General features: G+C 31.9%; 1 pseudogene; it reads right to left on the bottom strand.

Moving 5' to 3' along the window:
- Window positions 1-19986: 19986 nt before the first annotated feature.
- On the bottom strand, window positions 19987-20528 carry LOC107841428 (annotated as a pseudogene).
- Window positions 20529-24991: the final 4463 nt, after the last annotated feature.

Raw genomic sequence — 24991 nt, 5'->3', positions numbered from 1 at the left:
GGCTATTTGAGTCCTAATTAAGTGGATTATGAACCTATAAAAAGTTCAAGAAAAGTTAGAATTTAAATATACATAAGACTGAACAAAAGTGTAAATCGTGTTAAATATTTAAGTTATACTTACATATTCTCTATACCACACTGAAAACATAGGATAAATAGCAGCATCCACGTGTAAAGCCACAAAGTAGTTATCCGACAAAGTTATGACATTCATTAGTTAAAGCTTAGATAGACCTTGATGATTGTCCTTAATATAAACATACTCACTTATAAAAAGGTGGGACCTCTGGACAATTTAATAATACATGTGTTATAGCTGATTTAAGCTTCACCTCATTCAAATATCAAAGTGGACAAACTTTCGAACTTCTTTTACCTGGTTGATTAAATATTGAAAATGGTGGTGCTGAAAGATCTGTATTTTCTTCATCATCATACCTATTAGGTCGGTTTCTCAAACATGGTACATCATGTTCAAAATAATATGAGCAAAAATAAGAGGTCTTTTTAGCTAAATAAGCCTCACATATTGATCCTCAATTCGAGATCTATTTTTTATGATCCGCTTATATTTGCCAATAATCCTGCATAGTATGATCTTTTAGATAAAATAATGTTCAATTATAACACATGAAGGTAAATTTTAAAAGTCAATACCTCTCAAAGGGATACATCCATCTACACTGAACAGGCTCTCCAAGTCGTGCCTCACATACAAGGTGAATTTGAAGATGCTCCATAACATCAAAAAAACCAAGAGGAAAAATTTTTGCCAACTTATTTAAGGTTAAGCAAATGCTGATATCCACTAAAGATACGTTCTCCTCCCTTAATGTGTTAGAACATAAATCTTTAAAAAATAAGCTTATCTCTATTATGGGGTTCCATATTCTATCGAGCAATGCACTTAATGCAATAGGCATCAGTGACTCCATGAAAATGTGATAGTCATAGATCTTTATAGAGGTCAAATTCCCTTCCTTCATGTCAACGCACCTGGATAAATTTGACGCATATCCATCTGGCATTCTAAAATTATTAACCCAATCACAAATAACTCTTTTATCATCCAAAGTGAATGTAACTGTCCTTGGGCTTCTTAATCATATTGTTTAAGTAAGTCAGGAATAACTCACTGCACCGATAATACTCTTTTAAGTCCATCTCGGCCTTCAAGTTATCTTTTGTCTTGTTACTTACATCCATCACAATATCAAATAAGTTGTCAAAGAAGTTTTTCTCAATATGCATGGCATCCAGATTATGAGGCAGAAGATTGTCTTTCTAGTAATCTAACTCCCAAAATATGCTTCATTTAGTGCAGTTGTGTCTAACATCATAACTAGGTATCCTGGATGATGGAGACTCTGTTACCTTAGGCAGATTTCTCAGTCTATTCTAAATTTCTTCTCACGACAAAATTGGCGGTGGCTCCTCAAAATTAGACTTATTCTTCATAAAATCACTAGTATTTCTCCTAAACTCATGTTGCATTGGCAAGAATCGATGGTGACAGTCAAACCATGCAATATAATGTTTTGTTTCATTGATACATCATATGCTTTCACACCTTCATTCCACAATAAGTTCAACTCTTCAATCAATGGCTGCAGATATCCATCAATCAAAACTTTTGGATTGCGAGGACCTTCAATAATACAAGTTAGAAATATATACTGACTTGTCATTCATAATTCAGGCGGGAGGTTATAAGGAGTCACAAACACTAGCCAACTTAAATATGGTAAAGCTGAGACAAAAAGTGGAGTGAATCCATCAATAGATAATCTCAACCAAATGTTTCTTGGTTCACTAGCAAAATCAGGATACACACTATCAAAATGCTTCAATGCTTCTCCATCTGATTGAAGACATAAAACACCAGGTGGTCTTTTAGTTTCATAGTGCCATCTCATATTAGGGGCAGAGATCATTGATGAATACAACCTCTTTAACCGTGGTATAAGGGGTAAGTAATGCATCGACTTCACAGGAACCATCTTCCCTTTGGACTGTAACTTCCTTATAACGAGGCTGATTATAAAATTTTCAAAGTTCTAAAATTACATCTTCCTTATAAAATAACATGCAACCATTTTTGAAACAGTGAATCCTCTCTGATGAAAGTCCTAACTTAGAAACAGACTTCTTTGTTATGTAGAAATCTTTGGGTAAATCAAGTTTATTTGGGTCAAGCTCATTCATAAGTTGTAATTCCCCGCAAAATCCTCTTCCAGTCTGAGCCTTAGAGTGTATTTGGTAAAGCGAAAATCCGAGTCAAAATTTTTAAGAAATATCCTCCCAAGTATGAAATACTTTGAAATCGTGTGGGAATCTATTTGAGCATTAATTAAGATCATAGAGGTCTCCTAACTCATGAACGAGTTGAAAACTTTCCTATCGTTCAAGATTTAGTAACCGTCAAAATTTGGGTCAACTTCAATCGACCATAACTCGTTGTATATTAAGAACTGGGTGGTTTTCTATATATCAAATGAAATATTTGTGAATTATCTTTTCAATGATACCAATTTCTCCTAAATCCGATATCGAAGCAAAGAGTTATCCCATTTTACTCTAGCATCTCAAGCTAGAAAACGGTGATGACGTTTTTGACAGGCTATCACGTTGACGCCCTTTTTGACGACGTCGTCACATTCTGACGACATTTCTGATGACGACGTCATCCCTGGGTAGAAAATCAAGAATTTGGACCTTTTTTATGATGACCATTCGTGATGGCCTACCACGAACCTGACGGCCTATCACAGATGGCGTCAGGTATATTTTTCCAGCAATTCAAGGGAGTTTTTGCAAGGGTATTTTGGTCATTTCCCACCCTTTTTTAGCCTCTATAAATATGAGGAACCCTCAGTCAAACCCTAATTCAATCATTTTCCTTTTCAACTCTCTCAAGAGAATATAACTAGGGTTTCAATCAAGAACCCTAATCTTCCAAAAATCATCCATAAATCTTCAAGGTTTCTTCAAGAATCAAGTTCCTCATAGTGTGGGCTTTATGAATTTATTTATTTCAAGTGTGGATAAAGTTTCAAGCACTAAAGTTCATTCAATTTCAAAGGTTAAGGTATGTAGATGTTGATTCTTGGGTCTCTTTCATCCAAGAAGCTCAAGAACCCTTTTTAAAACTAAAAATTTTTTATGTTTATGAGTCGTGTCTAATGGTTGTTGAAAGACCCTAGTGAACAAGTCGAGATATGATATTTGTAAATTCCCCGATTTTGTGCTCTTTGAATATCCTAAGCTTTTAATACATGTCAAGTGGTTAGCAAGTAAATAGTGACGTGTTAGTATGAAATTTCCCCCAAATCAAGTGATATCCAAATACATGACAAGACCGATATTTGTATGAAGTACTTGATGTAAGATCCTGTTGAATGGGGTATAATCTAATACCATGTCTTCCCTAGTCTAGTATATGATGGTGAACCAATGTTGATGATCCTTAAAGGTTTGGAGTAACCCTTTTGCGGTTGTAATGATGAATAGAGGTCTATGTTTCCTAAATGCTTAACGCGATGTCCTAAGGATCTTGAGAGGGAAGTATGTTCTGATGCCCAACTACTTGAAGTGATTCTTCAATGATTGTGATAATACATGAATGATTGTAATGATGAATGAATGCTTGTAATGATGAATGAATGATGGTAGTGATGAATGGATGACCGTGATAATGCATGAATGATTTGTGATGAAGAATGATTATGTCTTACTTTTATGTTATCGAGTCCTGAGGGTATTTATACCCGAAAATAGAGCTGTTGTCTAGAGCCTGTGTCAGTTTCTTGATAATTCCAATCGAGCCATGATTCTCAGAACTCAGTGAACTATAGAACTCTGTTTTCTCAGACAAATGCGAAGCTCAATAATGCTCGGTAATCTCAGTTATCTCTATAATCTCTATATCGCTAGTAACCTAGCTTCAAACCTGTAATCAGCTCAGTTCTAATAGTATTCAAGTGATTCAATCCTAATCTCAGAAGCGATTCGAGTAATCTATTCAAGCTCTGCATCATCAGTCAGATACCATAATTCGATATCTTTTCCGTCAGATACGGAAACAAGTGATCTCTGCATAACTCAGTCAGACCTTTTGAGTAATATGATCAGTTTCAGATTTAGTTCATTTAGTGTTCAGTTGAGAATTCAGTTCTGAGTCTTTCAGTTGGGAGTAGAAACTAGCACCGAGCGAGCTCAAGGATAGGAACTCACCTACTAGTAGAGGGTGTAATTCTTAGAAGCAATCCTTGTGCTCCAGTACTACTTAGCCAGCGTAGGTTTAGACATCACACCTGTTAGTTGAGGGTAGATGAGAGACATTATACCTGCTAGATGAGGGTAGATGAGGTGGCTTGACCTGCTAGATGAGGGTAGATGAGGTGGTTGTTGAAAGACCCTAGTGAACAAGTCGAGATATGATAGTTGTAAATTCCCCGATTTTGTGCTCTTTGATATATGCTAAGTTTTTAATACATGTCAAGTGGTTAGCAAGTAAATAGTGACGTGTTAATATGAAGTTTCCCCCAAATCAAGTGATATCCAAATACATGACAAGACCGATATAGGTATGAAGTACTTGATGTAAGATCCTGTTGAATGGGGTATAATCTAATAGCATGTCTTTCCTAGGCTAGTATATGATGGTGAACCGATATTGATGATCCTTAAAGGTTTGGAGTGACCCTTTTGCGATTATGATGATGAATAGAGGTTTATGTTTCCTAAATGCTTAATGTGATGTCCTAAGGATCTTGAGAGGGAAAGTATGTTTTGATGCCCAACTACTTGAAGTGATTCTTTAACGATTGTGATAATACATGAATGATTGTAATGATGAATGAATGCTTGTAATGATGAATGAATGATGGTAGTGATGAATGGATGACCATGATGATGCATGAATGATTTGTGATAAGGAATGATTATGTCTTACTTTTATGTTATCGAGTCTTGGGGGTATTTATATCCAAAAAATAGAGTTGTTGTCTAAAGCCTGCGTCAGTTTCTCGATAATTCCAATCGAACCATGATTCTCAGAACTCAGTGAACTATAGAACTCTGCTTTCTCAGATAAATGTAAAGCTTAATAAAGCTCGGTAATCTCAGTTATCTCTATAATCTCTATATCGCTAGTAACCTAGCCTCAGATCTGTAATCAGCTCAGTTCTAATAGTATTCTAGTGATTCAATCCTAATCTCAGAAGCGATGCAAGTAATCTATTCAAGCTCTGTATCGTCAGTCAGATACCATGATTCGATATCTTTTCCGTCAGATACGAAAATAAGTGATCTCAGCGTAACTCAGTCAGAACTTTTGAGTAATATGATCAGTGTCAGATTCAGTTCATCCAGTTTTCAGTTGAGAATTTAGTTCTGATTCTTTAAGTTGGGAGTAAAAACTAGCACCGAGCGAGCTCAAGGATGGGAACTCACTTACTAGTAGAGGGTGTGAGTCTTAGAAGCAATCCTTGTGCTCCAGAACTACGTAGCCAGCCTAGGTTGAGACATCACACCTGTTAGTTGAGGGTGGATGAGGCTAGATAAGGGTAGATGAGGTGGTTTGACCTGCTAGATGAGGGCTCCACCATTCTTGTTTGAGGACATGCTAGATGAGGGTCACATAGAGTTGTCTTTACCAGTGGCGCCGTAATGACACCCTTCCAACTGGGGCACAGGTTGGACCCCACATGCGGTAGGTCGGGGCATGTCGGTTAAGTGACTACTTCCCACAGTTTTAGTTTCAGATTTAGTCTCAGTTTCAGAATCAGTCTTCAAAAATCTGGACTGATAGATACAGTCATCTATCATTGTGAGGAACTCAGATAGATCCATTGATTTATGAGCCATCCCATCAAATAGACTTGGTCTCACATATAGTTATTTGATATTATATTCAAAGATATGCTGTCAGACAGGCTTGATCACAGTATTAGATTTCTATTGAGTATTCTTGTTGTCAGATTCAGATATAATCATATTTCTTATCATTGATAAAGCTTCCGAAACCATCTGTTAGAAAGGTTGATCTCTAATCCTGTCAGTCGAAAGAAGAAAGTCTAAGAATTCAATCATTGATGTAAGCACATCCAGATCCTTAGATATCAGTATTAGATGAGTCAGTGATTCAATATCTCAGTGTCAGTAGAGATTTTAGTTTACAGTAAAGTGGTATCTGAGTTTCAGTATCTAGAGATGCGATAAATGTGTTCATGTTCTATGCATTCATATATGTGTTCTCATTCGGCATTTTCATGATTATTTAGTTTAGATATTGTGCATGTATGAACCCTTGCATTAGCCTACCCCGTCTACATACTCGATATATTTTTGTACTGACGCATTTGCGCTATGGTGTTTTATTTGACACCATAGGTTTAGAGGCACATGATCCAATTTATCCTCAGCAGTTTGGTCCCAGTCAGCAGCAGTAGCAGTGAGTCCTCTTCTTTCGAGGACGAGTCTCAGTTTACTACTATTGTTTCAGACTTTGTTTATTTTCTGTTAACGGAGTTAGTTGGGGACATGTCCCATCAACTCCACAGTTCAGACAGTTAGAGGCTTTTCAGACGGACGTATTAGTATTCAGTTTTCAGTTTTGAGTATGTATAGATGTGTTGAACCTTACGGAAAGTTTCCACATTTTTTTTAGATATTATGCAGTGTACAGGTACAGATATTAGAAAAGGGTTAGCTTGTGGTCCTTCGAGTCCATAAGCATCGTGTGACGTCTCGGGATGGGATCTCGGGGCATTACATAAGTCCAATGATAGAATTCATGCCCTCTTTAGAAATAGAATAATCTGACTTAATACTTAGTAAACCAACGGCAACAGATAACTTAGAATACACTGATCCTTAATAAAATGGATGACTAGTTTCCTTTAACTGTTTAGAAAAGTGGTTAGCCTCATCATTTGGTTCATTTCGAGTCGCTTAGTGTGTATCAAAAGTATCCCTGACCATCTCACTATATCGTGAACTTTTAACATTATTCTCTCTTATTGGACTTTCAACATAGTTTTGAAAAGAAAAATAATTAGCAACACTACTCTCTCCATGAGCTATTCACACAGTAAAATTCAACATAAAACCCTTCATATAAAGATATAAAGTAATAACATCTGGATTCAATAACTTGCAACACTTGAAATTCCAACAAGGAAACCTAATTGTCCCTTCAGTAAGAAAATCATTAAGTGTCATTTCTTTAGCAATAAATCCAGCTACCCGATGAATATTCGGGCGAATTTCCTTTGAAAAAAGAACGAAAACTAAGAAATTGAGAAGTATAAAGAAATTCGAAAAAGGAAAGCAAAGAAATTCACCTTTAATCTAGTGAAAAATTCTTTTATCGCTTAAAATGAAACGTTGCTGCAACTTTCACTCAAGGACAATTGAATGTATATAGTTCATGTAGAATCAATAAGATGCTTGTAAATTTTGGACACCATGCGGTCAAGATCTGGGTAAGCAATATTTGATGGATTTAAACTAATATCACAATTTCTAAGTAGTCATCAAATAAACTTGAATTTCATTTAGGCAAGAACATATTTAGAAGGGCAATAAATGATTGTTTGTTTCCTGAACAATTTAGAACATCTTTCATTTGGCTCTATAAGATCATTGAAACACTTTCTCTTAACAGAAATTTCAAAGTTCAAAGGGCATGTACAAATGAGGAGAAGGAAAAAAACTAATTCAATGAAGGAAAATGCGAAAGAAGTCATTTACATTATACCAGTTGAATTTTGAAGTCATCACTTTCAGGCAGAAGAAGGAGGCTTGAAGAAGATATTATTCTTTGATTGCATTCTTCAAATGAACCGAATTGTTGTGAATGCTTGTTGGAACAGAGAGTACAAAAAAAAAGTCTTCTTCAATTCTTGAGAAAATAGCTAAATATAAAAGTATCTTTTTTGTTTTTATGCTAATTGACGAATTGGTCCTTAAAACATAATGAAATTCTAGAATTACCCTTGATCGTCCATTGCTCATCTTTCTATATAGTAATAATATAATAATATATATGTTGTAGGATACCTAAATTTTTCAGAATCCTAATTTATCATAAATTTTTCCCGGGCGATATATTTATGGACTCCTAAAATTTTAATACTAAATATTAATTTTTAAAAAATAGAGACAAGATGATTTTGGCTATTGCGAATACTTTTAATGAAGGGTAAAAAATTTAATTTATTTTTCTAAGGGTCTTCATACTTTTAATATTAGAGATTTTGTATATATATATATATATATATAAACTGTAAGAATGATAAACATGAAGAAACAGTAGGAAAGAGGGAGTACTGAGTAAGTTTTACAAACTGATATACTAAAAAATCAATCATTATTCATTGAAATATATCTTCGGTTTATTATTTTTGATTTTCTTTGTGAAATATATAATATTATTTTATTAAAATATAATATTATTGAAATATACCACTGTTTCTGTTTTTATTGAAATATACCACTGTTTTGGTATCAGAGCAAGAAAGTTTTGGGAACATTACCTACTAACTCGCAAAAGTTTATAAACTTTATATGAAAAGACATAGATCCTTCCAAGACATAAGGTGTAGCTATTTCTATTTATATAGAGAAATCAGAAAAAGAAATAATATAATAGCTAGAAAACATAATCTAGAAGAAAGTCGAAGAAGGTTATTAGAAGCAAACAGATTACATAAAGCCTATAATACATCTAGACAAGTTTGTGAAGATTTAGTAAGCGCGTTAAATTGGGAAATACAAGGTTGTGAGAGAGATTTAGAAAATAATATTTTAGGAATAAAGTGACTTAAGGAACGGATTAAGAGAAAATCTTATCAATTAGGATAATAAATGCCAATAAGATATATTGAGTGTATTAGAGAAATACAACGTCAATATTATAGAGAATTTGCTTATAAACATCAGCTTGTAAAAATTCGGAAACAATTTGTAGAAAGATTAGAATTGTTAAATAAAGAAATAAGAAACCTAGAAATAGATATTTTAAATTTTAAAGAAACAGACGAAATAATTACCATAACATCTAACTATTATAAAAAGGCATTAATTAGCGAACAATCTAGGCTGATAGAAAATATACAAGAAGTAGAATTGGATATAACCTATACAAATAATAGATTGAAATATCAAACTAAGCTAAGAAAAAAATACCTTAACTTAAACCACTTAGGATAACAAGATAGCTTCGTTAAAACACCTCGATTACCTAGATCTTAGATTTCAACCAAAAAAGAAATATAGAGTATTAAAAGATAACTCCACTATAAGGTGTAATTTCAACCAGGGTGAACATATTTTACATTCAGAAGATAAACAATATAATACAATAATAGACTTTTTGATAAATTCAAGTGAAAAAATTCAGGAAAATGATAATAGTATAATAAGAATTTTAGAAGAAATAGAAGTTACTCAGAATAAACATAAAAAGACACTAGATAAGATAGAACAAAATTTAGATTATTTAAAGTCACAAGAAGTAGAAATAGACAAAAAAATTCAGTATTTAAATCACAAGTTTAATTTAGAAAAAATTCCTACAAAATTTGAAATTGAAAAACTAATAAAACCCATAATAGAAAGACCTAAAGAATTGGAAGTAAAAACAACTCAACTAATATCTAAGCTTGTAGAACAAGTAGAAAATATAACAACAGAAATCAAAGATTTGCAAGAAATAACAAAAAGATTAGAAGAAATATCACTTTCATGAGTGAAGAAGATATAAATTATAGTAAAGCACTAGAAAAATCAAGAAATTATCATAGCGAACCAGAAGGATTATCTAAGTATATACCTTCAAGTCAAACAGATAAAATTTTACCAAAACAAAATAATACCATAATAGAGTTATTATTAGACTTACACAAAAAGATAGACATTTTAATTAAAGGCAAAGAAACTCAAAAACCCCTCCAGGAAGAACCAGAATTACCCGAACTACATAAGAAAATAGACATTTTAATAAAAGATAAAGAAGTCCAGCCAAAAAATAACTTTGAAATAGACGAACTTATTAATCAATTAAAACGAATTGAATTAACTCCTAAACAAGAACGAAAAAATATAATAAGAAAACCACAAAAATGGACTTTCTATCAAATAGACGGAGAACCATTGAAAATAATGAAAGACAAGGAGAAGAAAGACAAAGAATAAGTTTTTCGGAAAATAGAATAGGAAATAATAATATATTATCTAGAATATGCAGAAGACAACCTAATATGGAGCAGAACCAAGAACTTAACGAAATAATAGATGTAGACAAAGATTTACAAAGCTTCCAACAACATCAATTAAAATTATTAAATCCTAAAACACTATATAACACCGGAAATTTTTCTACAGACAATCAGTTATATAGACATTATAGAGAAGAACAAATATCTGCTATAGGAGAAGACTTTAAAATACTAGATTTAGTAAATGCTAATTCCTTAAGACATCTAAAAAATAATAGAATGATATTGATGCATATGGGTTTAATTGTTATAGGAATAAAAGGTCTAACTAGAAAAAATCTAGGATCCAAAGTATTAATAACAATATATGATGATCGATGGTCAGACATTAAGAAGTCAATAATAGGATTAACTGAAGTAGATATGACAAATAATGGAGGAATATTCTATATAAGTCCAGACTTCCTAATGAACTTAAAAGAATTTGGAAAAAACATTAAAATAGGAATCCAAACTAAAGGATACGAAGAAATGAATAGTGGAAATAATTTATTAATGTGCATAGGTTTTATTAGAAAATTAACTTTAAGTAGTAATACAAAATTTAAACTAAAAGTAAATGATGTAGTTGAAATAATGGGAAATAAAGGCATAAGTTTAATAAAACCAATAAAAATAGACCCCGAAATATATGCAGGTTTAGAATGAAATTTAAACAAATTTACTAAACCAAAAATTTTTACACCAGACTCTCATCTATTATATACTACAAGTAAAGGAGAAACTTCGGCCAGGTTTACGGATTATAATTACACAACTAAAAGAAATTTAGACGATGATGAAACAGAGAGTAATATCGAAACAGAAAGCGGGTTTATGAATATAGAAGTCCTACAAGAAGGATATGACTTATGGAAAGGAATAGTAGCTGCAGATTACTTAAGACATTATACAGAAACAGATACGGAAACAATGTATAAATATTTAGAAACCTTCTTAGGGGAATCTGCAAAAGCTACATGGGAAAGTTTTAAGACAAACTGCCCATATGATTTCCAGGTTTTATTAAGTATGGGACCAAGTCCCTATAATTTCACAAACAAAATGCATATGTTATTAACTAGAAAAGATCCAAATAGTGGATTATTAGCACTACAAAAGGAAGCATTAATCAAACTAGAACAATTAAGTATTTCGCATTGGGTATATATAAAGAAATTCCTACAAGACTATTTTTATTATTGTACCGTCAGCGGAATACTTTTAATGAAGAATTAGGCAAAAAATTATTCAATAAATTACCTGGAGCCTTAGGAAGAGAAATAGAAGATAGATGGTATAAAAGAGATGGGGTAGTAGCCAACCCAAATTTAAAATGGACAATAGGACATAGAACACAACATATAATGGATATATTAATAGAAAAATGTACAAACATACAAATACAAAAACAATTAAAAAGAATGAAATGAATTTCTGTAAATCTGTTATCTATACAACCCAGAATTACGATTAGAAACAATACAGAAAATATAAGAAGAAACATAATCAAAAACCATATAGTCGTAAACAATACTTCTTAAAAAAATCAAAAGCTAAAAAACCATGGTTAAATAGAGATAGACATGTTAGGAAATATAGAAATGATAGAAATTATATAAAAAAATTAGAATGCTATACTTGTGGAAGCATCGACCATTTAGCTAATGTATGTCCTAAAAGAAATAATAATAGAACTAGAAATTCTCAACTAATAGAAGATTTCCAAGAAACTTTATTAAATGTAGACAAATACATGTCAGATACAGAAAGTATATACTCAATAATAAGTATTGATATAAATGATAAAGATAATCCAAAATCTGATTCCTCAGAATCAGAAGAGGATAACTTAGTTAATGAGCTAGGACAAGAGATAGAGGTTTTAGACTTAAACAACCTAGTAATCAATAATTTAATGAATATTACTCAAGAATGTATACATGAATTCCAAAGAAATAAAGGTCTAGACAGTAATAGATGTCGTATCTGTAATTGGTATCCAAGTAAAGACAATAGAGCTAAATGCAAAAAATGTTACTTAGAAGCATGTATAAATTGTATAGAAAACACCTTTAAAATACAAGTGGAACCCGAAGTAAATAACGGACAAAAATATACGAATAATCAAATCCTAAATCTAAGGGTGTCTGCTTTAGAAACCAGAGTAAATGATTTAGAACAAAGATTAACTATCCTAGAAAAAGGAAAAACCAAAATCGCCATAGAGGAAACAGATACACAAGAGGCGGTACATTTAGAAAAACTAGAAGTAGAACTTATGAATTTAGAAAAAAATGACACTAGTCTAATATGCAACGGAGATAAAGAATTCTCTACTATAAAAGTTTTAGTAAAAATTAAAATAAAAGATGTAGAAATAGAAACTCTAGCATTAGTAGATCCCGGATGTACTAGCTGTTTAATCAATAAAGAAATAGTACCGGAACATTTACTAAAAGTACTTGAAAGACCTATAACAGCCACTCAAATGGATGGATCACAAAATATCTATAATTATTACATAGAAAAAGCACAAATAAGTTTTTTAAATACATGCAATAAATTCTATAACCCAGTTTACAATGTTAATAAAATATTAGCAAGAGATTTAAATATAGGATTAGATTTTGTTGTCGGACTAAGATTTTGTATACAGAATAAAGGAGGATGTCTCTTAACAAGAGATGGAATAATGCTCTTTACAAATTTAACTTATACACCAGTACAAATAGTATCATTGCCAACAGTATATAGAACACTAAACACAAATAAAACAAGATTGCTTCCAGAACCATGTTGCGACAATTGCCAAAACAATCAATGCCAAAATAGCAACCTGTCAAAAGAAAACAAAAATATAAAAGAAAACCTAGAAGAAGTTAGAATTTATACTCTGTTTAATGCAGAAGGACAAGAATGCTTAACAGATATAGAAAAAGACTATACCCTAATAAGTATAGAAACTCAGTTCTATAATTTTAGAAAAGGAATGGATAAAATAGGAATAATAAATAGTCCAAAAGATTTAGAAAATATAATATCTATATTAGATAGAATGGAAATAATAGGAGAAAGACCGTTAGCCCATTGGGACGCTAACGAGATAATGTGTAAATTAGATATAATTAATTCGGAATACACTATAAAAACAGCACCTATAGAAGCAAATAATGAAGATACTAAAGAGTTTGATATACAAATAAAGAAACTTTTACAATTAGAAGTAATAAGAAGATCTACTTCTAGACATAGATCGGCTGCATTTATGGTAAGAAATCATAGTGAACAAATAAGAGGTAAAGCTCGTATGGTAATTAACTATAAAAGATTAAATGATAACACCCGAAAAGATGCATATAAACTACCAGATAAAAGTGAGTTAATTAATAGAATTCAAAATAAAAAGATATATAGTAAATTTGACTGTAAGTCAGGTTACTGGCAAGTCAAAATGCACCCAGACAGTATAGAATGGACAGCATTCACATGTCCAGGTGGACATTTTGAATGGTTAGTTATGTCATTTGGGTTAAAGACAGCTCCACCCATTTTTCAACGAAAGATGGATAACATATTTGGAGAATATAAACATTTCATATTAGTATATGTAGATGATATTTTGGTATTCAGTCAAAATATGCAAGAACACTTAAGACACTTACAAATAATTTTCAGATTACTTGTTAAACATGGAATAATAATAAGTAAAAAGAAAATGGAATTATGTAAGACTTAAATTAATTTTTTAGGAATAACTTTAGGAAATGGAAAAGTAAAACTCCAACCACACATTGCAAAGAAGGTATTAGAAATGCCAGATAAATTAGAAAAGACAAAAGATTTATAAAAATTTTTAGGGTTAGTAAATTATGCAAGAAATTTTATTCAAGACTTAGGAAAAATAGCAGGACCATTATACGCAAAAACAGGTAGTAAAGAGCAGAAAAATTTCAATATAGAAGACATTAAATTAATCCAAAAAATAAAAGAAAAAATTAAAAATATTCCAAATCTAAAAATTCCATTAGAATCAGATTATTTAATCATTCAAACAGATGGAAGTGATTTAGGATAGGGAGCTATCTTAAAAGCACGACCTAATAAATACAGTAATAAAAATGAAGAACAAATATGTGGATATCAGAGTGGGGCATATAAAGAAAAAGGAAACATGAGTGCTATAGACCTAGAAGTATTAGCTATAATATACGAGTTAAATAGTTTCAAATTATATATTCTAAATAAAGAAGAAATTTTAGTTAGAACAGATTGTGAAGCTATAGTTAAATTTCATCAAAAAATAAATGATAAAACTAGTGGTATAAGAAGATGGCTAAATTTTACAGACACCATATCCGTTTACAAGAATATAGTATTTGAACATATAAAAGGTAAAGAAAATGAATTAGCAGACCAGTTAAGTAGACTACAACTGGGGATAAATAAATAAGTTTAATCTCACTCATTTGTTTTCAGCATGAGACCAACAGGACAACCTCCTGCAGACAAAGGCAAAGGTGTAGCTTCGTCTTCAGAGTCGTATCAACAGACAATGTTAGGTAATTTAAATTTTAGACCATTAGAATCTTTAGAGACAATGGAAAGAATTCACTTCGGACCATTTAATTTAATTGCTTACCCTGAGAGTAATATATCTTTTAGAGTAAGACCAGATTACATTTTAGATAGACCCCAAAGATGTTTAGTAGATAACCTTTGGATCTCTTATAATAAACAAAATCGTAATCATTTTATGGCATCCATGAACTCTTTATGCCATTACATGGCAGAAAAGAGTAGGCCTAGGTTTAAATACTATGTAGTCATTCATGGAAAAACTAACGGAATTTTCCAAACATGGTTAGAAGTGTTAAATTCAATACAAGGTTTTAAAGCCCCTCTTTTTAAAGGTTTTAATGATTTTACCGAAGCCACAAATCATGCTAGAGGATATCTAGGACCAAACTACTATATATCCCCTTCACTCAGACAAAATCCAGATCAAATACCTCAGTATAATTTGTAAAAAAAGACTGAAAAGATTATTTTCTGTAACCATTGTTTTTCAATGACGGAGAATTTCAAGAAACTAAATGTCCAGAAAGAATCACTTCTCGTGGAAAACGCTAGATTAATAAAGCAGATACAATTATTAGAAGTAAGACTCAACCAGCAGACAAATGTAAGCAAGACGGATGCAACAACACAAACTCAGACTCAGAGTTCTCCATCTCCTCAAAAAATGGATGAGAAGGGTGTGCATTTCCCACTAAATGCTCAGAAATCCAATGTACCGGATGTTGGTACAGCTAGTCCAGTTCAAACAGTGACCGGTAAAGACAAATCAAACCCATTAATGGTTGTCACTTTGCCAAAAAGTGAAGATGAAGGGTGTTCTTCATCAAAAAATAAGTTAACAAAATCAGGAAATAAGATTTTAAAGAAGACTTTAATATCTAAACGAAAAAATGAAACAATAGAGACTATAATTAAACAGACTTTAGAGAGATTTTTCAGCAACCAGACACAAGATAAACATATGAATGGACAGCCAGACGGACAGCCCACTAATTTAGACAGAACTATCCCAGAGATAAATAATACAGATAATAATTCAGCAAGATCAGACGAAGAAGATAGTATTGCACACTTCCAGGATGCTCAGGATCCATATGAAGACGATGACTCAGGAATGAGCTTCGACTCAATTGCCCTGCACAACTTGGATACATAAGACAATATACAATTTGTATTGTTAGCTGGTGTAGTCAGGTGGAGATGCCTACTTTATGTCTTGTAATAATCAGGGTTGTCAGAGTGCTTCCTTTATCACTACTTTCCAAAAGAAAGAAAAACTGTTGAAGTACGCGTCAAAATAAGTCTGCAAGAAGAATTAATAATGCATGTGATGATGGGGCCCAAAAGAGTACCCGGCTTGCATTATTAAAGATTCTTTCTTATCTCTTATCTTTAAGTGTCGGCCACATGTATTTAGGTCACGTAGTAATCCTTAGAACCACTACTTTATCTAATTTTTGCCTATAAAAGGCGTACATTTCTTAGAAGTAAGGTAGAGCGAAATCAACCAACTTCAAAACCTACTTGAAATGTTTAAACCCTTTCTCCCAAAAAACTTATCCAAGCCAGTCTTTCTTGTATAAACTTTGTATCATTGTGATTTAAATAAAAGCTCCAAGTTTTCTATTCGATCTTAAGGGGGTTCCCGAAAGGGAAACCTCTCTCCTAGTTACTTCATGTAAGTTCTTATTTACATATTTTCCCCACAAAAATATTTATACTCATGTTCTTATATCCATGTTTAAAGTTATTCTACATATTTTTTGTAAATCATGTAAATTAAATTATCTATAAAATTCTTACCCTTAGTATATGGTTAGCCTCTTAATTTCTTAATACCAACGATGGATTAACCTGTAAATTCCTAGGAATTCTGGCCTTGATAGTCCAATAGGTCTGCAAAATAGACAAAGGACGAGTGTTAGCTGTCAGACAAAAATTTTCCGGGGTGTGGTTAAAGAAGTACGATGTTAAGAACATAGATTAAGAGGAAGAGATGAACAGGGTAAAGTAAAAAAAAAAAAAAAAACTCTGGGGAAAATATAAACTGTAAGAATGATAAACATGAAGAAACAGTAGGAAAGAGGGAGTACTGAGTAGGTTTTACAAACTGATATACTAAAAAATCAATCATTATTCACTAAAATATATCCTCGGTTTATTATTTTTGATTTTCTTTGTGAAATATATAATATTATTTTATTAAAATATAATATTATTGAAATATACCACTGTTTCTGTTTTTATTGAAATATACCATAAGAAATAAGTTATTGATGTTTAAAATTAATACAATATTTGGTTTACAATTTTAAAATCCTCTTAAGTTATTTACATAGTATTAATACATGCATAACTTTAATCTACTTCCAAATTAGCGCTATTGAGATTATCCTTGATTAACTAAACAATATTTTAAATATTCTACATATTTTAAAATTAAAACCAGAGAATCCTTTTTAAATTTTGTACAAAGTAAACAGTCAAGCAAAAAGTCGGTGTATAAATTTATGTGGCACTGCAGCAATTTTTCATTCGTAAATTGTTTATAATTTTTTTACAATATACATATTTTAGTGGTTTTATTTTAATTAAAATAATATAATTTGTACTATACTAAAAATGTGAGGAACCTTAAAAATATTATTTGAACTATTTTTCTTCATTAAAAGACTCAATAATAGAAAAAACATCTTTTTACTATTATTTAATTTTTGTGGTTAATGCGGTTTAATTTTCCTTCTATATTTTAAGTACGGAATCCTTTTAAATATAGATTAATATAATTTATTTTGTTCTATTTATTAAATGCAGAATCCATTCAAACATAGAATTCATTAGCCTTAGAATTAGTTTAGGTGTAAAATATGTGTGCTATTTTTATTTGTAACGTAAATTAATTTTTCTTCCCTATTTTAATATGAATATGAAATATTTGTCTTAGCCCTTTCTTAGGTAGAGGCAAGGGTTTTGTTGTTTTTATTCATTAGTGGGATCAATGGAAAGGAAATCGATGAATGGTAACACTGGAACTTTCTTGGAAAAAAATAAATAACAAGAGAAATACCATCAAATTTGCAGATTAACAGGCAAATTTTCTTCTTTATCGGAATTTGTTATAATTAGTATTACCATCAAATATTTCCGTGGGGAAGAGCCATGCATCTCTTCATCCTTCTAATCAAATGTCTCAGATTTTAGTCATTTTTATGTATGATGTTGTACTTTTTTAATGCATTGTAATAATTGCTATACAATCATCTTTTTTTAAAATAATATTTATTATATGTGCTAGTTCTTGAACAGGTACTTTACACGTGGATCTCAAATTTAATCGATATATATATCATACTTCATCCATCTCATTTTATGTTGTAGTCTTTTTTTTTTTAGTTCATCCCAAAAGAATATCACATTTTGAGAGTTTTTAAGTAAAAACTCAAGCTAATGGCTAAATACACTCCAGTCAAGTGTGTGTGTATATATATATATATATACACATACATACATACTAGTCTATGGGCACGTGCGTTGCACGTGTGTCTCATATTAATGTGTATAAAATTGTTAGACAATAAAAATTCTATGAAATCATGTGTATAAAGAATACTTGAATGCGACATTACAGATAAATCTTATTAAGTGTTGAATTTCTATAATGATCTTGAGTTAATATACAATTGAGTTGTTGTAAAATCATATACTCCATTCTAAATCCTCCACTATATATCTTTAAAAGTATATTTACATAATTAGAATAAACAACTCGATCCAATCAAACAAAAAAACACCAGTGATCTTATTAACACACATTCAAGACTTTTATATTACAAAAAATAATGTTAGGAGGTGGAGAGGGACATGGTGTAACTATACAAAGGCATAACTATACATCAACCTAAGCACTGGCACTCTGTCACCGAAAAAGGCTTGTGTGTCATCTTATGGTTTTCAATTCTTTATCGGGCCAAGAAATATGGTCTGGTATTGTTGAGCAGGAGGCATCCCTGGGAAGGCCATGGCGTGGAAGCTGCGGCTGGATTGTAAATCAATTTGATCAATGCTAATTATTTCTTGAAAAACTCAGTTGAATATCCTTCAGAACAATTGTGTTTTCTGTTCAATAAAAATCCTATAAGGTGTAGAATTGTTTGACTTGATTCATAAGGTTCTTTGTTTTAGAGTGTGTTTGGTATGAAGGAAAATATTTTTTGAAAAATGTTTTTCAATTTTTTCATGTTTGGTTGTCTTAAACGTTTTAAAAAATATTTTTCAAATCAATTTATTTTCATCAAATCTAAGGAAAATAATTTCCCTTTAAAAAGTAAGAAAAACACTTTTTAAAACTCTCTTTCAACCTCACTCTCAAATTGAAATATTCATACAACTCTCAAAATCACTCACCCCTACCCCGACACCCAATCCCCTACCATCCCACCCCCACAACCCTCAATCCAATAAACATATTTAATATTTTAAAAATATTTTAAAAAAAATTCTTATCTCATCCCCTACCCCGACCCTCACCTCCCTCCAAAAAAATTATTGAATTTTTTTTAAAAAATTTGAATTTTTTTCTTACCCGCCCCTACCCGACCCCTACCCTCCTCTCCACCCCTTCTAAAAAAAGAATTAATTTTTTCAGATTTATTTTTTTAATTTTTTTAATTTTTTTCTTATCTCACCCTCACTCCCTACCCCGACTCCACCCCCTATTAGCCATCAACCCTAGCCCTAAAAAATTATTATTTCTATATTTTTCAAAAATAAATTATTATTTTAATTATTTTTTTTCAAAAAAAACTCAAAATTTTTTTCTTATCTCACTCCACCACCTACCTAACACTGGTGGGAACGAACTATAAAATTTACTGACAGTTTAGGAGCCCCTGAAAAACCAAAAGACTATTTCACTTTTGATTTAGCATGCCATAAAATCTTCTATTAAAGAACAAAGAGGATCACCGACATATAACCATTAACCATAATACCAATGTTTTAAGAAATAAACTTCCCAGCGTACAATTTGAGTCATACAGATGTATCAACTATCGTTATAATTTAATAGGCATGTACAATATATAAACAATATTCTTGCGTACTTATACATTAAATTCTTGCGTACTTAGACTATCTAGCAGTCAGCTGTTTGAAGGCTTGGTAAGGATAACAGCTTCATATTTGACATGGAACCACTTTATTGTGTCGTCCTTTGTGACCCTGTGTTAGATTCCAACTCGAGACTTGCCTCTATAATGTTTGGCAACATGGTATCCTAGGCTTTCTAGGACAACATAAATATCTATACCATAGATACTCGTTGAAGGGTCATACTTAATTCTAAGATCAATGTTCTCCTGAATACCAAATCCAAAGCAGCCAATTTCTCTAAAGTTCTTTCTCAACAACTCATACTCCTTGACCATCAATCCACTCTCTAGAAGCTGCATAAATTTTTCCCTCTGACCGTGATATAGAGGGCAATCTTTTCACTACGTTTGATTTGGAAGGACCGCACAGTATACCTTGCTTTGGAGAAAACACGACTTTGTCCACTAAATTGCTCCAAGACCTTAACAACTCTGATGAGACGATCTCAACTTTCACCGATGAAAATGTTGATGAAAAGCTACTGGACTTTAATATCCCTCACTGGATTGCTCAATTTTGTCTATGAAGCCATGGTGCTTCGTTGCAGCTACAGAGCAGGACAATATACACAGGAAGAGAAGAAAAATGAGGTCTCTTTATATTTCAGTCATTAAGATAAGTAAATAAATTCCAGATGAACAAAATAATTCACCTTAACAAAGACACCTTGATTAGGGCGGTTCTGCATCTTTGAAAAATTTAAAGTGCACTTAGGCGGAATGGTACCATCTCTATGAGCAAGTGCAATAAGGAATTTAATCAAAATGTCTATTTTCGTTTTTAGAAAGTTCAAAAGCCATGCCTACATTGAGGAAAACCACGTGGAGGCTTAATTTGACTCGTATACATGTTTTCAAGAGGATTTTTTCTGTGGTACATGTTGAGTTCAATTGGACGTGTGAATGGAAAATGGAGGGAAAATTTTTGGAGAAAAAGTGAGCTCTCACTTAAAAGATAAGTGTACTCAATTAAAGGAAAAGAAAAAATTTTCATGTATTTTTATTAAGAAACACACCTTAAGTGGATAGTGTGGCAAGAACCACAAGGTGCCTTGCGCTGTCGTTGACTTTGGCTTCGGATTTGAAAAATGATCAAGAAATAAACCTTTTAGACAATGTTTATTTGAAACTTAGAAAAACAAATGAAAATTTTAATCCAAAAAAAAACCAACAAAAATATTTGTGACTATTCGGTTAGATATGATTGTTCAGAAAAGGCACACTACTTCGAAAGGGACAGACATTACTGTTCCGAAATAATACACCTTTTCATGAACCATTGCTTCCTTAATTGAGAGATTAATTTTTTAGTAAAGTTTATTTGAAACTTGGAAAAATAAGTGAAAATTTTAATCCAAAAAAAAAATCCAACGAAAATATTGTGACTGTTCGGTCAGATACGACTGTTCAAAAAAGGCACTATTTCGGAAGGAACAAATATGACTGTTTTAAAATGATACACCTTTCCATGAACCATGGATTCCTTTTCAAAGGGACACTTGATGGCTATAAATACCTAAAATTTTCCTCAGGTATGTATATAATTTTGAGTATTGAAAAACACTCTTCTTTTTCCAAAGACTCTTTGTGATCATCAGCCATTGAGTGTGTTTGAGGAATCTGAACATTTGAGGTACCACTATATTCAGATTGTCAGCTATTTTATCCAGGGAGAAAAAATTCTGCAACCTCGGGTACTTGAGAAAAATTAATTCCTTAAGGACACTCCATGAAATCAAAGGACTTGGTTCTGCTTCTACTTTATCTTATTTCTTTTAGATAACATACTTCTTTGATAGTTAATTTTAATTAGTCATTTTGAACTTGTGTTGAACGTGTTAAAACTTTTTTGTTATTCTCGAAATAGTCTTGAACTTGGATTGAAGTGTATTGTGCAAACATACAGATTGTGTACCCGAAATAACAATCTTAAGGGAATAAACCCGTAATCTGTATCGTTTGGTTTCTAGAGATTAAAGCTTTATGATTTATACTTTGTTTGAGATTAAAAGTGATTTGGAGACATAAAAACTTCATCACAAGTTAAAGGTCATTTGGTTAACGATTAGAAGACATAAAAACTTCATCGTTAAACTAAAAACAAATAGTGTTTAAGGTCTCTACAACCTTGTATTTAGTATTTTGATATACTAAAGTTCACTGTCTTTTTTGACAAGAAAAATGACTACTGATGGTGGGACAAGTGCAGCAGCAATGAATATTGCTACAACAAGTCGCACAACTACGCCACTCGCTATGGCACCAGCGGAAAAGCCTAAAAAAATTTTGGGTATAGATTTTAAAAGGTGGTAATAGAAAATGTTCTTCTATCTGACAACCTTGTGTTTTCAAAAATTCATATCTGAAGATGCTTTAGAATTACCCAAAGAATGTCAGACAAGGAGCGATTCATTGTAATGGAGGCATGAAAATATTTTGATTTCTTATGCAAAAATTATATCCTAAGTGGCCTCCAAGACGATTTGTACAACATGTACAGTGGAATGAAGATATCAAAAGAGTTGTGGAATACACTGGAATAAAATTATAAGACTGAGGATGCTTGAACCAAGAAATTTTTTGTTGCAAGGTTCATTGAATACAAAATGATTGACAGTAAGACTGTCATATCTCAAGTACAGGAACCACAAGTTATCATCCATGATCTCCTTGCTGAATATATGAATATAGTGAATACCTTATTTGAACATGTTAAATATATTTTCAATGTTCACATGAACTTTATTGTAGGTTTGATTATGAACGAGGCATTTTAAGTTGCTGCAATAATAGAGAAGTTTCCACCTTTGTAGAAGGACTTCAAAAATTATTTGAAACACAAAAGGGAGGAGATGTCAGTCAAAGACCTCTATGTGAGGTTACACATTCAGGAAGACAATAAATCCACAAAGAGGAGGTCAAAAGGAAATTCTGTAATGAGTGGAGCCTATATTATATAGGACGACCCCAACAACTCGAAGAAGCAGAAACAAGCTAGACAACAAAGCAATCCACCTAAGAAGAAATTCAAGGGAAAGTGCTTTAATTGTGTCAAGATTAGCCACAATTCAACAGATTGGCATGCCCCAAAGAAAGACAAAAAGAAAGATCAAGACAATATGGCTGAATCTCATAATGAAATGGATGATCTATGTGTGATGCTTTCTAAATGTAACTTGGTGCGAAATCCTAGAGAATGATGGATGGATTCCGATGCCACCCGCCATGTTTGTGCTAATAAAGAGTTGTTTGCAGTATTCACTCTAGCTGAAGGTGCGGAGAAGATCTATATAGCAAACTTCACAACTGTAAAAGTTGAAGGGACAGAAACAATATGATTGAAAATGACATCAGGCAAAGTGTTAACTCTCAATAATGTCCTTTATGTTCCGGATTTGAGGAAGAACTTGATTTCAGTATCACTTCTTAACAAAAATGGATTCAAATCTATATTTATTTCAGATAAGATTGTACTTAGTAAGGAAAAGTGTATTTAGGAAAAGGCTACCTCACTGAGGGCCTATTTAAGATGAATGTAATGATAGTTGAAATTAATAAAAGTTTTAGTTCTTCTTAGTTGCTTAAGTCTAATAAATTATGGCATGAACGATTAGGACATGTCAATTACAAAACTTTTCAAAAATTGATCAACTTAAGAATTTTTCCAAACTTTGAGTGCAATAAATCGAAATGCCAAACGTGTGTGGAATCCAAGTATGCTAAGCATCCATATAAGTCCGTTAAAAGAAATTTCAACCCCTTAGACAATCCACACTATATTTGTGATATGAAGTCAACAACATCTCGCTGTGAAGAAAAGTATTTTATAACTTTTATTGATGGTTACACTTGGTACTATTATATCTATTTTCTAAACAGTAAGGACAAAGCAATAGATGCATTTAGGCAATATAAAACAAAAGTTGAAGATTAGTTAGAGAAAGAGATCAAAACGATAAGAAGTGATACGTGTGGAGACTATGAATCTCCATTTGTGGAAATATATGTAGAGAATAGAATTGTCCTTCAAACTACTGCCCTTTATTCACCTCAGTCTAATGGAATTACGGAAAGGAAGAACCAAACTTTAAAAAAATAATGAATGCCTTAATTATAAGTTCTGGTTTACCGCAAAACTTATGGGTGAGAAGGTATCCTTACAGCTAACTGAATACTCAATAGAGGTTGCCATAGTAAGACACTTTCAATTTCATATGAAAAATAGAAAGAAAGGAAACCCAATTCGAAATATTTCAAAGTGTGAAGGTATTTAGCAAAAGTACAAGTTCCGATTCCTAAAAGGGTAAAGATAGGACCTAAGACTATGGACTGTATATTTATTGGATATGTTAAAAGTAGTAAAGCATGTCGGTTTTTGGTTCATAAATTCGAACATTTGAATATTAATAAAAATATCATAATTGAATAAGATAATGTTGAGTTATTTAAACACATTTATTCGTATAAAACTAGACAAGAATAGTCTAGTGGTGGGTGTAAGCAACCTCAAGATAAACCAAGCGAGAATGTACATAGTGATGAGAATCCAAGGCATAGTACATGTCAAAGAACGTCAACTTTTTTGGATCAAATTTTGTAACATTTCTCTGAGAAAATGAGCCTCAAACATTTTAAAAAGCGATGTCGTCTTCAGACTCTTCCTTTTGGAAAGAGGCAGTCAATAGTGAGATTGAATCAATCTTAAGCAACCATACTTGGGAGTTGGTTGATCTTCCTCCTAGAAATAAACCTTTAGGTTCTAAATGGATCTTCAAAAGGAAAATGAAAGCGAATGGTACTATTGACAAATACAAGGTAATATTTGTAGTAAAAGGCTTAAAATAGAAGAAAGTCCTTGATTACTTTGATACATACTCTCCTGTAACAAGGATAACGTTAATTCAAATGTTCATTGCCTTAACGGTGGTATATGATCTTGAACTACATTAAATAGATGTGAAAACAACATTCCTAAATAGAGAATTAGAGAAAGAAA

This window comes from Capsicum annuum, chromosome 9 (genome assembly GCF_002878395.1).
Source record: "Capsicum annuum cultivar UCD-10X-F1 chromosome 9, UCD10Xv1.1, whole genome shotgun sequence".
NCBI lineage: Eukaryota > Viridiplantae > Streptophyta > Magnoliopsida > Solanales > Solanaceae > Capsicum > Capsicum annuum.
This window is presented reverse-complemented; position numbering and strand designations above follow the sequence as displayed.